The sequence below is a fragment of the Oncorhynchus gorbuscha genome, linkage group LG04, assembly GCF_021184085.1.
Source record: "Oncorhynchus gorbuscha isolate QuinsamMale2020 ecotype Even-year linkage group LG04, OgorEven_v1.0, whole genome shotgun sequence".
In the NCBI taxonomy this organism is placed as follows: domain Eukaryota; kingdom Metazoa; phylum Chordata; class Actinopteri; order Salmoniformes; family Salmonidae; genus Oncorhynchus; species Oncorhynchus gorbuscha.
The window spans coordinates 12,771,181-12,787,539 of NC_060176.1; positions in this window are offsets into that span (position 1 = coordinate 12,771,181).

The following is a 16,359-nucleotide window of genomic DNA, read 5'->3' on the forward strand; positions in this document are numbered from 1 at the left end:
CTTTGCTAAATGGGTTCCCCTCCTAGCCTCCTCGCCTCACTTAGATAAAGATTGCATTTCAATATTTCAGGAGAGACATTTTCATTCATCGTCCTTGCTAAGAGGTAACGATTAGATGTATATTGCTCCGGTTCATATAAATCAACTTGTTTTGGGTGCACTCCAAGTACCCCCCCCCCCCTTCCTTAGGCACATTCTCACTCCTCAGCCAGCAGTGTGTTCAAGAGATATTGCATTGACCATTGACTGTTGGCTTTAGGTGCAGTTAATTTAGGGTGTTGTGAATGTCCAACTTTGAAGGGCAATTGATCGTTACAATCAAATGTTTCAGTCTTATACATGATAGTAATTATAGCAATTGATAAGGAACATTGGAGGCTATTTACAAAAAGAGAAAGGCTGGGCCAGTTGCCCCATTGAATATCATAAAGTATGTCACTCAGTCCATCACAACATCCACTTCCTACCTGTCTGCTGACATGGTTTTACAGCCCTATACTTCACAACTGAAGCTCTCTGTCTCTCCACCTGCCAATATCCAGCATCGCTGTGGCCTAATGGACACACAGTAAAGACTGAGCCCATTAGATCCCATTATAGAGCCATGGGAGAGAGGAGAAGGGGATGACTAGCCAGAAGCATCCTCACCATGGTCCTGTGATCTTTCAGGTTTACTACCAAACATTTCAGAAAGTTTACTAATCCTGTCATGAACATAATGACATGGTGAAACAGGTGGTAGTGATTTGTAGGGGAGAATCTGGGTATCACAGTGAGATGTGTCTGCCTCCCCTTGTGAAATATGAGCCAAAGTGTCTGTATGAGGTTCATGGAATTGTAGAGACCACAGTATGGACGGAAGTAGACCTTCTGAATAGAAGAGACTGATAGGAGGTAGATAGATGTATAGTGACACACGCACACACACGCACACACACACACACACACACACACACACACACACACACACACACACACACACACACACACACACACACACACACACACACACACACACACACACACACACACACACACACACACACACACACACACACACACACACACACACACACACACACACACACACACACACACACACACACAGTTCAGTCAGTTGAAGGGGAAACTGTACCCAGAACAGACCTCTCCTCTGCCCTCTCTAGCTGAGACTCTAGCTGTTCCTTGACCCTTGCCAGGATAAGCTGCTTTTGGATAATCAATGGATACCAGTTAAATGTAATTGCCATGTCACAATGTCAGGGACACCATTGATTCACCGTTATAGTTGTTGTGTGGACTGTTCCATTGTGATTGTCCTGGTAAGAGGATTATGGGGACCAGATGTCCTTGTTTAGTCCTGTTACAGTCTGGCTAAGGCCAGACAGGCCACTTTAGTCATTTAACGTACTTCTGCTATTGCCAAATCCCAAATCGACCTCTAGCCTTTACCCGGTAAGAACTTTCAGTAGCTCTGAAAGGAGTGGGTAGGTGTTATCCATATGGCACAATAGGATAGCCACAGCTAGGCTAGGTGTCAGTTTGGCTATAATGCCTAAACATATGCAACCTGCATCTAAACAAGTGTATAAGGGTAAGAGGCTAGGGGTCAATTTAGGGTCTAGGGGTCAATTTTGGTACTAGGGGCATTGGACTGTATGGGTGCATGTTTCCTGAAAAATGGAGGTGGCTTAGATCACTGGAGATGTATGTTAGGGTCTATTAACATTGTGAGAGACCCTGGTGCTAAAGCTACAGGCCCAGATGATTACAACTGTTAGGAAACCCATATAGCAGCGAGCGAGAACACGTGTTACAGCAACATTACGTTATCATGTGAGGTTAGAAACATGGCCCCATAATCAGGAGACAGTGCTGCACTAACCTACCGCGTCGCTGTTTGCAGAGCAGTTCACTATAACCTTCATGTAAATAATTGACCTGCTATTGTGAATTATTCATCAAAGTGCCTGTAAAACTAAGGTAGCAGCTCTCCATAGAGCAATATATTATTTTGCTTTTATGTTCTTTACAGTAGTGACTACATGTATTTATTGTAAATGCTATTAAGGCATTGATTTACAGTATATTGTTTATTCGTGGCAGGCTTAATGCATATTGCATGTTTGTTCATGGACATGTATGGCCATGTCCATAGTCATAAAGCACATTTCTGTTGCCAGTATGTCTACAGATATGTAAATACATACAGTTCACAAAGACATTAGAAAATAAAGGTAGCCACACATACAGGACGGAATATGGTAGCAAATGACTTTGCAATGTGGTAACAACTTTTATGTTTGGATCTATAAAAAAAGGACATAACATGAATGAACTGTATAAACCGGTAACAGGTCAGTAGAGTGGGTTTCAGTTCAGCTTCTCAGGATGAATAGAGTTGTACTGTAGTGATTGTCATCTTACTGTAACGTTCCTGTACTACAGTAGGTTGGATGTTTCCGTGCAGTAGTGAGAGCTGGACCTCAGGGCTCTATGCAACCTGTGTCCTGTGGGGAGAGGAGCAGCGCCAGAGAGAGAGGTTAAGATTGATTTGCACCTCTTTATAAAGCTGCCGTGTAGGCCTCTGCAGGGCAGAGAGAGATGGGGGGGGGGGGGGGGCTGTGATAGTGATGAAGAACCAGATAGTGCAAAGGCCATGCGGGATATGAACCAATCTGCTTCCTCTTTAAACCCCAAACCTCAAGCTGTCAAGCTTTTAACATTCATCATAAAGCCCCTACCTGCCTCTCTCCCCTACTTGCCCTCTCTCTCTCTCTCTCTCTCTCTCTCTGCTACTCTCTCTCTCTGCTACTCTCTCTCTCTCTCTCTCTGCTACTCTCTCTCTCTCTCTCTCTCTCTCTCTCTCTCTCTACTCTCTCTCTCTCTCTCTCTCTCTCTCTCTGCTCTCTCTCTCTCTCTCTCTCTGCTACTCTCTCTCTCTCTCTCTCTCTGCTACTCTCTCTCTCTCTCTGCTACTCTCTCTCTCTCTGCTACTCTCTCTCTCTCTCTGCTACTCTCTCTCTCTGCTACTCTTCCAGGCTTTTGTCACTGTCACCATCTCTCTTCGCCTTGACTTATGTCCCCCCAGGCGTCCCAGAGATTCCATTACCTCTGCGTGCATTGTGGGAATGTTAGGTTCTCCCTTTGCGGAGTGCACGCTGCCGTCACCACGCCGTCTCGGATTGATGGGCTGAGGTCTGACAGTGACCTGGCTGACTTTCACTCTTAGCAGGGACTCAGAGAGACAGATTTACATGGAAGATAAATAAAGGGCTGCTGTGGTATGGGCTAGCCGGCGTTAGCAAGGCTAGTAGACACCACATCAATTCATATTTTATTTTATCTGGGTACACAGAGAGGAATGGCTTATCCTGAGGGTTGCAGCTAGGAGAAAAAAAGATGGGGTGTTGTGGAGGTCTGGTTTAGCTTGTCATGCTGTGATTAATAATATGCTGGAAAATGAGAATAAAATAGCGTTTTGTTTGTATATATTTCTTTCAATTACCCAGCAAGCTTACCATTTCCGAGAAATTCTTTACACACACCCTCGTGCACTTACTTCCAGACTCCAGTTGTCTATGAGAACTCCTTGCTTTAGCCCTGTAATCAGGGCCTTGCCTCTGTCTGTATTTGTGTTAGTATTGGACCTGACAGCCTCTCCACTGCGGAGGGGCCTTGAACCAAGAGGCTGCAAGACTCCCTCCTTGGCCTTCACCTTGCCCCGTCCTCACCCACCTCTTCGTTCCCCTCCTCGGCTCGCTCTTCAGCCCACCTCCTCACCCCCCTCCTCAGCCGCCTCCTCTGCCCACCTCCTCACCAACCTCCTCGGCCCCCTCCTCACCCATCTCCTCAGCCCCCTCCTCTGCCCACCTCCTCGGCCCACCTCCTCGGCCCTCTCCTCGGCCCCCTCCTCGGCCCACCTCCTCTGCCCACCTCCTCGGCCCCCTCCCCACCCCCTCCTTGTCCCACCTCCTCACCCCTCTCCTCATACCACCTCCTCGGCCCCCTCCTCGATCCACCTCCTCACCCCCTCCTCGGTCCACCTCCTCACCCCCTCCTTGGCCCACCTCCTCGGCCCACCTCCTCACACCCCTCCTCGGTCCACCTCCTCGGCCCCCTCCGCGGCCCACCTCCTCGGCCCCCTCCTCGGGCCCACCTCCTCGGCCCACCTCCTCACCCCCTCCTCGGTCCACCTCCTAGGTCCTCCTCCTCGGCCCCCTCCTCAGGCCCACCTTCCTCTGCCCACTTACTCGTACCACCTCCTCGGCCCCCTCCTCGATCCACCTCCTCACCCCCTCCTCGGTCCACCTCCTCACCCCCTCCTCGGCCCACCTCCTCGGCCCACCTCCTCACACCCCTCCTCGGTACACCTCCTCGGCCCCCTCCGCGGCCCACCTCCTCGGCCCCCTCCTCGGGCCCACCTCCTCGGCCCACCTCCTCACCCCCTCCTCGGTCCACCTCCTAGGTCCTCCTCCTCGGCCCCCTCCTCAGGCCCACCTTCCTCTGCCCACTTACTCGGCCCCCTCCTCGGTCCACCTCCTCGGTCCACATCCTCTGCCCCCTCCTCGGGCCCACCTCCTCTGCCCACCTACTCGGCCCCCTCCTCGGGCCCACCTCCTCGGCCCACCTCCTCGGCCCCCTCCTCAGTCCACCTCCTCGGTCCACCTCCTCACCCCCCTCCTAGTCCATCTTTAACACAGCCCACTAATCACAGCATAGGAAACCCGACCAACCAAAAACAAACATTCACTGCAGTAAAGACTGTGAGAAGAGGGTCGGCCCTTAACGGCATGGGTCACTTGGGCTTTTTTTTTTTTTACAGCCGGGCCTTTATGGAGTCGGATGCCAGAGATGGACAAATAGCAGGACATTAGCTGTCAGCAAGCCGGGTAGGAGCCAGCGGCTGACGGCCCGTTAATAGTCTGTTTGTTAGTGGGGAGGAAGAGGCTCGTAAAAGTGGAGACTCTTATCTGTCGAGAACCCTGTGTGTGTGTTTGTGTCACAGACGCAAAGCCGAGCAGGCTGTAGACTGCTCAACCCAGCGGCTGCAGTTCATTAGATCAACATATGGCTTCTATTCGTACTCTTGGTCCTCTAGCTGGACAGATCTACAATCAGGTATTTTACTATCCCACTAATGGTTAAAGTTGGGATTGTGCTAGTCTAATCTGATCGTAGAGCTGCGTGTTAAAGGCCACTACTACCTTGCGCACTGAACAACCAGCCATGCGCCAAGCCTTCCCACCGGAGGCATCCATTTCATGTGTGTCTAAAATACTGAACAGATGATTTGTCAACACACTAAATACATCTTCAGAGAGGGAAGTTGGGTGAAATGTGTGGGTGGGATTTTTCTGAAAGCATAATCAGTTCATCCAGCCATGTTTTATGTCCTGACAGCGACGGCGGTCTCTTTCCGCCTGAGGAGCGCCTTTGGCCACGTTCTCCTGGTCCCTGTGCACACACCTTTAACGACTTCTGAAATGTCACTGAATGTCAGGCGGAAGGATAAAACCAGTGTGTGTGTGTGTGTGTGTGTGTGTGTGTGTGTGTGTGTGTGTGTGTGTGTGTGTGTGTGTGTGTGTGTGTGTGTGTGTGTGTGTGTGTGTGTGTGTGTGTGTGTGTGTGTGTGTGTGTGTGTGTGTGTGTGTAAGCTGCAAGGACCTGCTTGCTAGTGAACTTTGGTGGGGTTTTAGTGCAGTATTGAGGTGATACTGCTGTGCAGGGTATCTCTGTTCAGGTGTGGCCCAGATTTCACCAGGCATGCTTGTTGGCTCGGGACATGATTGAATGAACATGCTACTAAGGAGCAGACTGAGGGAAGTGCCTTATCAGTTGTATAACAGTGAGTGAATACTGCTTTCGTCTTAGCTACACAGAGGTAGTTATTGTAGGCACTTGTTTTTTCTTCTTGTAAAGGGCGTAAAATGACCTGCTACACATTTACATTACATTTAAGTCATTTAGCAGACGCTCTTATCCAGAGCGACTTACAAATTGGTGCATTCACCTTATGACATCCAGTGGAACAGTCACTTTACAATAGTGCATCTAAATCTTAAGGGGGGGGGTGAGAGGGATTACTTATTCTATCCTAGGTATTCCTTAAAGAGGTGGGGTTTCAGGTGTCTCCGGAAGGTGGTGATTGACTCCGCTGTCCTGGCGTCGTGAGGGAGTTTGTTCCACCATTGGGGGGCCAGCGCAGCGAACAGTTTTGACTGGGCTGAGCGGGAGCTGTACTTCCTCAGTGGTAGGGAGGCGAGCAGGCCAGAGGTGGATGAACGCAGTGCCCTTGTTTGGGTGTAGGGCCTGATCAGAGCCTGGAGGTACTGAGGTGCCGTTCCCCTCACAGCTCCGTAGGCAAGCACCATGGTCTTGTAGCGGATGCGAGCTTCAACTGGAAGCCAGTGGAGAGAACGGAGGAGTGGGGTGACGTGAGAGAACTTGGGAAGGTTGAACACCAGACGGGCTGCGGCGTTCTGGATGAGTTGAAGGGGTTTAATGGCACAGGCAGGGAGCCCAGCCAACAGCGAGTTGCAGTAATCCAGACGGGAGATGACAAGTGCCTGGATTAGGACCTGCGCCGCTTCCTGTGTGAGGCAGGGTCGTACTCTGCGGATGTTGTAGAGCATGAACCTACAGGAACGGGCCACCGCCTTGATGTTGGTTGAGAACGACAGGGTGTTGTCCAGGATCACGCCAAGGTTCTTGGCGCTCTGGGAGGAGGACACAATGGAGTTGTCAACCGTGATGGCGAGATCATGGAACGGGCAGTCCTTCCCCGGGAGGAAGAGCAGCTCCGTCTTGCCGAGGTTCAGCTTGAGGTGGTGATCCGTCATCCACACTGATATGTCTGCCAGACATGCAGAGATGCGATTCGCCACTTGGTCGTCAGAAGGGGGAAAGGAGAAGATTAATTGTGTGTCATCTGCATAGCAATGATAGGAGAGACCATGTGAGGTTATGACAGAGCCAAGTGACTTGGTGTATAGCGAGAATAGGAGAGGGCCAAGAACAGAGCCCTGGGGGACACCAGTGGTGAGAGCGCGTGGTGAGGAGACATATTCTCGCCACGCCACCTGGTAGGAGCGTCCTGTCAGGTAGGACGCAATCCAAGCGTGGGCCGCGCCGGAGATGCCCAACTCGGAGAGGGTGGAGAGGAGGATCTGATGGTTCACAGTATCGAAGGCAGCCGATAGATCTAGAAGGATGAGAGCAGAGGAGAGAGAGTTAGCTTTAGCAGTGCGGAGCGCCTCCGTGATACAGAGGAGAGCAGTCTCAGTTGAATGACTAGTCTTGAAACCTGACTGATTTGGATCAAGAAGGTCATTCAGAGAGAGATAGCGGGAGAGCTGGCCAAGGACGGCACGTTCAAGAGTTTTGGAGAGAAAAGAAAGAAGGGATACTGGTCTGTAATTGTTGACATCGGAGGGATCGAGTGTAGGTTTTTTCAGAAGGGGTGCGACTCTCGCTCTCTTGAAGACGGAAGGGACGTAGCCAGCGGTCAGGGATGAGTTGATGAGCGAGGTGAGGTAAGGGAGAAGGTCTCCGGAAATGGTCTGGAGAAGAGAGGAGGGGATAGGGTCAAGCGGGCAGGTTGTTGGGCGGCCGGCCGTCACAAGACGCGAGATTTCATCTGGAGAGAGAGGGGAGAAAGAGGTCAGAGCACAGGGTAGGGCAGTGTGAGCAGAACCAGCGGTGTCGTTTGACTTAGCAAACGAGGATCGGATGTCGTCGACCTTCTTTTCAAAATGGTTGATGAAGTCATCTGCAGAGAGGGAGGAGGGGGGAGGGGGAGGAGGATTCAGGAGGGAGGAGAAGGTGGCAAAGAGCTTCCTAGGGTTAGAGGCAGATGCTTGGAATTTAGCGTGGTAGAAAGTGGCTTTAGCAGCAGAGACAGAGGAGGAAAATGTAGAGAGGAGGGAGTGAAAGGATGCCAGGTCCGCAGGGAGGCGAGTTTTCCTCCATTTCCGCTCGGCTGCCCGGAGCCCTGTTCTGTGAGCTCGCAATGAGTCATCGAGCCACGGAGCGGGAGGGGAGGACCGAGCCGGCCTGGAGGATAGGGGACATAGAGAGTCAAAGGATGCAGAGAGGGAGGAGAGGAGGGTTGAGGAGGCAGAATCAGGAGATAGGTTGGAGAAGGTTTGAGCGGAGGGAAGAGATGATAGGATGGAAGAGGAGAGAGTAGCGGGGGAGAGAGAGCGAAGGTTGGGACGGCGCGATACCATCCGAGTAGGGGCAGTGTGGGAGGTGTTGGATGAGAGCGAGAGGGAAAAGGATACAAGGTAGTGGTCGGAGACATGGAGGGGAGTTGCAATGAGGTTAGTGGAAGAACAGCATCTAGTAAAGATGAGGTCGAGCGTATTGCCTGCCTTGTGAGTAGGGGGGGAAGGTGAGAGGGTGAGGTCAAAAGAGGAGAGGAGTGGAAAGAAGGAGGCAGAGAGGAAAGAGTCAAAGGTAGACGTGGGGAGGTTAAAGTCGCCCAGAACTGTGAGAGGTGAGCCGTCCTCAGGAAAGGAGCTTATCAAGGCATCAAGCTCATTGATGAACTCTCCGAGGGAACCTGGAGGGCGATAAATGATAAGGATGTTAAGCTTGAAAGGGCTGGTAACTGTGACAGCATGGAATTCAAAGGAGGCGATAGACAGATGGGTAAGGGGAGAAAGAGAGAATGACCACTTGGGAGAGATGAGGATCCCGGTGCCACCACCCCGCTGACCAGAAGCTCTCGGGGTGTGCGAGAACACGTGGGCGGACGAAGAGAGAGCAGTAGGAGTAGCAGTGTTGTCTGTGGTGATCCATGTTTCCGTCAGTGCCAAGAAGTACTGAGATGTTCTAATCATATCAGCTTAAAGCTGCAATATGTAACTTTTTGGGGCCAGCCAACCAAATTCACATAAAAATGTGAATTATAGATATGCATTCTCATCGGTAGGTGTTCTATGGGCACTATTTCTATGCTTATCGTTCTTAAGTTAGATTTTTGAGTCTTTTACTTTCAGTCTTGTACACCAGCTTCAAACAGCTGAAAATACAATATTTTTGCTTATGGAAAATATATTTCACAGCAGTTTGATGGTACAATGATTCTCTACACTATACTTGCTTGTTTGTCACATAAACAGAAATTAGGAAAACTATTCGAATTTTAGACACCAGGGAATAGCAGAGCTACATAGTGCACCTTTAACCAACCAGGCACCCCTCACTATCTCTTACAATCTTCTCTGTGTCTCTGTAGCTGTGATCTCGCCAGCGCGCTGTGTATGATCTTGTGTGAGCTCTCCCTGTCTGTACTGTGAGCCCTGCAGCTGTGTGATCTCAGGCTGTGTGCAAACACAGCGGGGTCTCTGTTAAGCCCAGCAGCGTGAGCCTGTATCAATTACGCTGCCGCAGCGATACGGTCACGGCCGGCAGTCGCTCCACTCCGCAAAGACAAAGAACCAGCGTCAGTGTCCGCTCAGAGCCCACTCTCTCTCAGCTCTATGACCAAAGGAGTGGCCTGAAGACTTGCTAACCTTCAGCCCAGTGATCAATGCACTTAAACTACAGTAGGGGGGATGCGATGGGGGAGAGGGGGTATCGCTCTGGATAAGAGCGTCTGCTAAATGACTTAAATGTTAAAATGTAAATGTTAAAATGTATAGAGAAAGAGAGGAAAGGATAAAGTGAGGTCGAGAGGGAGGGTGATTCGGGGTTAAATGAAATAGAGAAGGGGGATGGAGAAAAAGAGAGGAAGAGAGAGATAGAAGGTAGAGGCGAAGATGTAGGAAGAGAGGGGGGAGGAAGAAAGAGAGGAAGAGAGAGATAGAAGGTAGAGGCGAAGATGTAGGAAGAGAGGGGGAGGAAGAAAGAGAGGAAGAGAGAGATAGATGGTAGAGGCGAAGATGTAGGAAGAGAGGGGGAGGAAGAAAGAGAGGAAGAGAGAGATAGAAGGTAGAGGCGAAGATGTAGGAAGAGAGGGGGGAGGAAGAAAGAGAGGAAGAGAGAGATAGAAGGTAGAGGCGAAGATGTAGGAAGAGAGGGGGGAGGAAGAAAGAGAGGAAGAGGCAAATAAAAAGAAACAGAGGAAGAGAGAAAAGCAGTAGCTTCAAAGAGGAAGGTCATGACCTGTGGCCCCTTTCACCCCATACAGTTGGCAGTAAAACTGAGAGGCCCAGTTCTCCTCAGAGAGACATAGATCTGTGTCTCAGACCAGAGCCTGGTGCTATAGATGTCCTTTAAGCCATGCAGCTCTCTCTCTACTATCCAACTCAATCCAATACCTCTGTTCCTGGCTCTTTACTCAATACTACACCACTGGGCAAACTAACACCATTGAATCTTAAGAATGGATGTGTGTGTTTGAGAGAGATTTCTTAGGCAAGCACTGTCATGCATAATATGTATGTTATTACCTTGGTGAGCTCATGTTTAGAGGCAGGGACTGGCTTATCAACCAGGCAGACTGGGGGTTTAGGGTATGTTAATGAGAGGGGTAAATGGCAGGGTTTGAAGCACTACTTCCTATTGCAATTTCACACTTGTCAGCTCCCGTGAGGAAACTTCACCTTTACTGGGGCGAGCAGAACAGAGCAGAAGAGAGCAGACCACTCGATGAAGAACCCACACAGACAGTATGTCTAGATGGTGTAGGTGAAGTTTATAGTTTTCTCTCAGGTGTTTCCATGTAATTGCAGTGGATTCTGAGGCCCATTATTAAAAAGGTCAACATTTTACTGGCCAAGTATGTTTCTCTTGACGTTGGAAAACACAAGGATAATGTATTGTGAGGCAGGCTATATGGCTTGGTGCATGGACAGGCATGTCAGATCTGTTATTCCTATCAACTGGTGTAGGTCTTGGTAAGGTCAGAAAAAGGTCCATTATTCTAGTTGCCATTGTAAACATGGCAGATTAGTAGTTTATCTCTACAGTGACCTTCAGTAGTCATCTGTTGTCAATCTCATCATGTAAAATAGCTTGAGATTTTAATAGTATATGTCTAGTACATGATGAGGCTGTAAAGTCACGGTCAGGTGTTGTTAGGATTGGAAGTATTCGTCTCTAAATCACCCCTCAATATGTGGGTGAGTGTTTGTGCGTGTGTGTGTGTGTGTGTTCCTGTGTGTCTGTCAGTCAGTTCTTTTACACAGTATGTGTCGTTAGTGAGCGGTCACCGTCAGGGTCGTAAAGAGGGCGCTGTGTACATATTACCCCTCCATGACAGGCTGGGGCGGGAGGGGAGGGAGGAGAGGGAGGAGAGGGTACAGCTTGCCCTGCGTATAGATCATCCTCGGCCTACACACTACACACACACTGTTCCCCCTTCGCCCGGTGTCTTCGCACAGACGCAGCATTGTGATGGGTGTATTATAATTAGTGTCTGAGGTGGAGAGGTGAGGAATACAGACGCCTCCTTGTGACATTCATTACACACAGCCCTATAACATATGCTCATTATGGTCGTGATTGAATTCATTAGGCTGTGATGTGGACAACTTGTGATTAATAATTTATGTGTGTGTGTGAGTCTAATGCACCCATGTATTATGTGTGTGTGTGTGAGCTTGTGTGAGAGGGCAACTCCCTCCCGTCCTGACACATCTTCCTTGCACATACCACACAAGCATATCAGTGTACGCGCACATGTACACAAGACAAAACCAAAAGGACACTGGGTTATTTCGAATGCATTTGTGAAGTATTTTGGGAATGTGCCAGAGCATGTTTGTGGCTTGTAGAAGGTGAGGTCTGTGAGTGCAAGTGACAAGAGTAAAATATTCAAGCATTCAACACTAGTGGGAGAAATATTTGAGAACTGATTCGACCATTAGCCCACTTCTTGATATTTTTGGATACATTCAAATATGAACATAAATACTATATTTGGCATCAGTCTGACACAATATAAAGAGGTTTGCTGAATGATATTATCTCAGTAGACTGGGGTTTATCTAATTGAGGCAGACATGTTGTTTCAATAATATGTAGCCTATTTCAAACTGAAATATAGTCTTGAGTGTAGAACACTAGTCTACTTACTCTGCTGCCTAATCATTAGTGGCACTGTAGTCCTCGCTGCTTCTATCAATGAATCACGCTCTCACTGTATTGTCTGCAGCCTAACAGGGAGGAGAGAGCATTTGTATCTGTGTTTCTGAGTGCATGCATGCCTGGGTGTGTGTGTGAGAGAGAGATGGAGAGAAGAAAACAAAGAGAGAGAGGGAAGGACAGGAGAGCCTTCTCGGAGGACCTTAAAACAAACGGACTAAAGTAGGCCTGTTTTCTGATCAGGCACAGACAGGAGAACACTTAGAGCTGCTGGAGACACTCTAAACAGCCACTGAGGAATTGCCCAGTTACTGTCTGTAGAACTGCAAGTGCTTTTGGGACTGTGGAGTGTCCCCAGCTAACAAACCCCACACTCACAGACAGACAGAGTTGCTAAATGGCATACAAGCACAAACACTAGTAGTAGACACACTCTTTGACTGATACAAATGATAGGCATGGTTAAATAAAACATGGAGGTACAGATGAACACACACACACACACACACACACACACACACACACACACACACACACACACACACACACACACACACACACACACACACACACACACACACACACACACACACACACACACACACACACACACACACACACACACACACACACACACACACACAGTAAGCCAGGTAGATAATGAATAGCTTTGTCTCAACCCACTGAGCGTCTCGACCAGGTAACTTGAAACAAGCACCAAACAGTGGTTAGAGTGTTGGACTAGTAACCGGAAGGTTGCAAGTTCAAATCCCCGAGCTGACAAGGTCATTGATAATAAGAATTTGTCCTTAACTGACTTGCCTAGTAAAATAAAGGTAAAAAATCAAATTAATAAAAAAATAAAAAATCCTTCTACTGTTTGATATTTAGTTGTGTCTGTGATCTGCATACTGTAACCAGGTTTCCCTAAGTGAAGATGAGCTCAAAGTTAGGCCCCATGATGTTGCAACACAAACACACCCAGAAAATTCACCTTAATTAGGTATTTCCCTCCCAAGTAAAGTTCATTTCAATTAGTCCCATCTGGGCCCCACTTCCAGCTCCCTGTGATTTGTCAATGCCCCAACTTGGATTTAGTGCATATGTGGCGGTCACAGCACCGTACACTGTGTGTGTGTGTGTGTGTGTGTGTGTGTGTGTGTGTGTGTGTGTGTGTGTGTGTGTGTGTGTGTGTGTGTGTGTGTGTGTGTGTGTGTGTGTGTGTGTGTGTGTGTGTGTGTGTGTGTGTGTGTGTGTGTGTGTGTGTGTGTCCTAGAGAGAAGGGACTCCTGTGCCCTTGACATTTCCTTCTTGTACTTGTGATAAATTGTGGAGGTTATTTACTTGTTCTAGAGAAGGAGAATCTTAAAGTCCTGATTCTTTCCCCCAAACACACACAAAAGATGCACAATGTTTCTGTTCCCTAACTGCTCTGCTCTGAAACATACTGTGGAAATCCACTCCCTCAGTTTGTTCCTCACATTTATTTTTATATTTCAGCCATTTTGTTTTCTCTAAATGTTGTGCCTTTCTAAAATAAAGAATAATAATTTGGGGAATATGTTAAAAGAGAGAAGAACAGGCAACGTATATGATTATTTTTGTATTCAGAACAGTCGACCATTCTGACTTTAGTCTAAATACTCTGAAGATGTTTCTCTGTGTGAAAGTGTTAGATAGCCTACAGTATGTCTTATTTTGGCCGCTGAGGGTGTTCTGAGGTGGTACTGAGGGTGTACTGAGGGTGTACTGGGGTGGTACTGGGGGTGTACTGAGGGTATACTGAGGTGGTACTGAGGGTGTACTGGGGTGGTACTGGGGGTGTACTGAGGGTATACTGAGGTGGTACTGGGGGTGTACTGAGGGTGTTCTGAGGTGGTACTGAGGGTGTACTGAGGTGGTACTGAGGGTGTACTGAGGGTGTACTGGGGTGGTACTGGGGGTGTTCTGAGGTGGTACTGAGGGTGTACTGAGGGTGTACTGGGGTGGTACTGGGGGTGTACTGAGGGTATACTGAGGTGGTACTGAGGGTGTACTGGGGTGGTACTGGGGGTGTACTGAGGGTATACTGAGGTGGTACTGGGGGTGTACTGAGGGTGTTCTGAGGTGGTACTGAGGGTGTACTGAGGTGGTACTGAGGGTGTACTGAGGGTGTACTGGGGTGGTACTGGGGGTGTACTGAGGGTGTTCTGAGGTGGTACTGAGGGTGTACTGAGGGTGTACTGGGGTGGTACTGGGGGTGTACTGAGGGTATACTGAGGTGGTACTGAGGGTGTACTGAGGGTGTACTGAAGTAGTACTGAGGGTGTACTGAGGGTGTACTGAGGTGGTACTGAGGGTGTACTGAGGTGGTATTGAGGGTGTACTGAGGGTGTACTGAGGTGGTACTGAGGGTGTACTGAGGGTGTACTGAGGTGGTGCTGAGGGTGTACTGAGGTGGTGCTGAGGGTGTACTGAGGGTGTACTGAGGTGGTACTGAGGGTGTACTGAGGGTGTACTGAGGTGGTACTGAGGGTGTACTGAGGGTGTACTGAGGTGGTGCTGAGGGTGTACTGAGGTGGTGCTGAGGGTGTACTGAGGTGGTGCTGAGGGTGTACTGAGGGTGTACTGAGGTGGTGCTGAGGGTGTACTGAGGGTGTACTGAGGTGGTGCTGAGGGTGTACTGAGGGTGTACTGAGGTGGTGCTGAGGGTGTACTGAGGGTGTACTGAGGTGGTACTGAGGGTGTACTGAGGTGGTATTGAGGGTGTACTGAGGGTGTACTGAGGTGGTGCTGAGGGTGTACTGAGGTGGTGCTGAGGGTGTACTGAGGTGGTGCTGAGGGTGTACTGAGGGTGTACTGAGGTGGTGCTGAGGGTGTACTGAGGGTGTACTGAGGTGGTGCTGAGGGTGTACTGAGGGTGTACTGAGGTGGTGCTGAGGGTGTACTGAGGGTGTACTGAGGTGGTACTGAGGGTGTACTGAGGTGGTATTGAGGGTGTACTGAGGGTGTACTGAGGTGGTACTGAGGGTGTACTGAGGTGGTGCTGAGGGTGTACTGAGGGTGTACTGAGGTGGTGCTGAGGGTGTACTGAGGGTGTACTGTGTCCGCCCGTCCGTTTTGTGACACCCCTCACATGGGCAGATCAATCTGCTGAAAGAAAACCCATCAGGTCACCTTTGGAATTCATCATTATTGGCCACGTAAAACGAAACGGCCCATGATGGGGTGTATGCTAAATTTAGATTACCTATATGCTAACGTATCTCTCTCCTAAAAAAGGTTTCATGGATTATGCTGAGAGGCCAAATCCATGTTCCTGTCCTTGTCAGGTCATTTCAAAGACCCGGACTGTTCTGTACTTGGCAGCTTGGGTGACTCTCTAGTCAATAGATTTAAGAAGAATGTGTCTCTCTACAGTATGAATTTATAATTGTGACCCTTTAAAAATCTACAAAACACATTGAAATGCAAGTCAACAAAACATGAATGAAATAAAATACACAACTGAAGTTCATTAATTGAGGGAGAGAGGGTTTCAACATTGGCATGTAGAGACTAGAAGTATCTCCCTTTGGTTCCTTCAGAAAAAAAGGAAGGAAGGAAGGATATCAAATAGAGAAGTTTAGAAGGTAAAAAAACAGGCATTGAGCAATCACCTGAGTTTGACTTTGTGGGTGTGTGTGTGTGTGTGTGTGTGTGTGTGTGTGTGTGTGTGTGTGTGTGTGTGTGTGTGTGTGTGTGTGTGTGTGTGTGTGTGTGTGTGTGTGTGTGTGTGTGTGTGTGTGTGTGTGTGTGTGTGTGTGTGTGTGTGTGTGTGTGTGTGTGTGTGTGTGTGTGTGTGTGTGCTAGAGCGTGATACAAACTGGTTTAAGAGATTTATTACGTCTTGTTTGCATATATGTATATGTGGGTGTGTGTGTTTGCTTCGCTTGCAGAGGTTTGAGATGCTTAGCGTCTCTTGTTTGCACACAAGCCCCCTGTGATTATTGTGACCTCTAGACGATGCGCACGGTGCTGCCTCTGCTCTCAAAGCAGATTCATTTGCATAGTTATCGCTGCAAAACCCTTGAGTCTTAAGTGTCACATTTGTGTTCCAGACGAGAGATCATAACGACAGATCATCTTCATTTGTGTTCAAGACGAGAGACCGTATCAGTGCATGCAGGCACAGGGTAAAAGAAAACAGCTCTACAAGTCAAACGTTTAGTACAGTACCATCAAACGTCTGTGAATGTGAGTCCTATGGTGGTGGATTTGCGTTAGTGAGGTGACTTTTCCACAACAGTCAGGAATTTCAGAGCAGTTATGCCCAATTCATGCCCCACCGCAATCAAAGTCCGG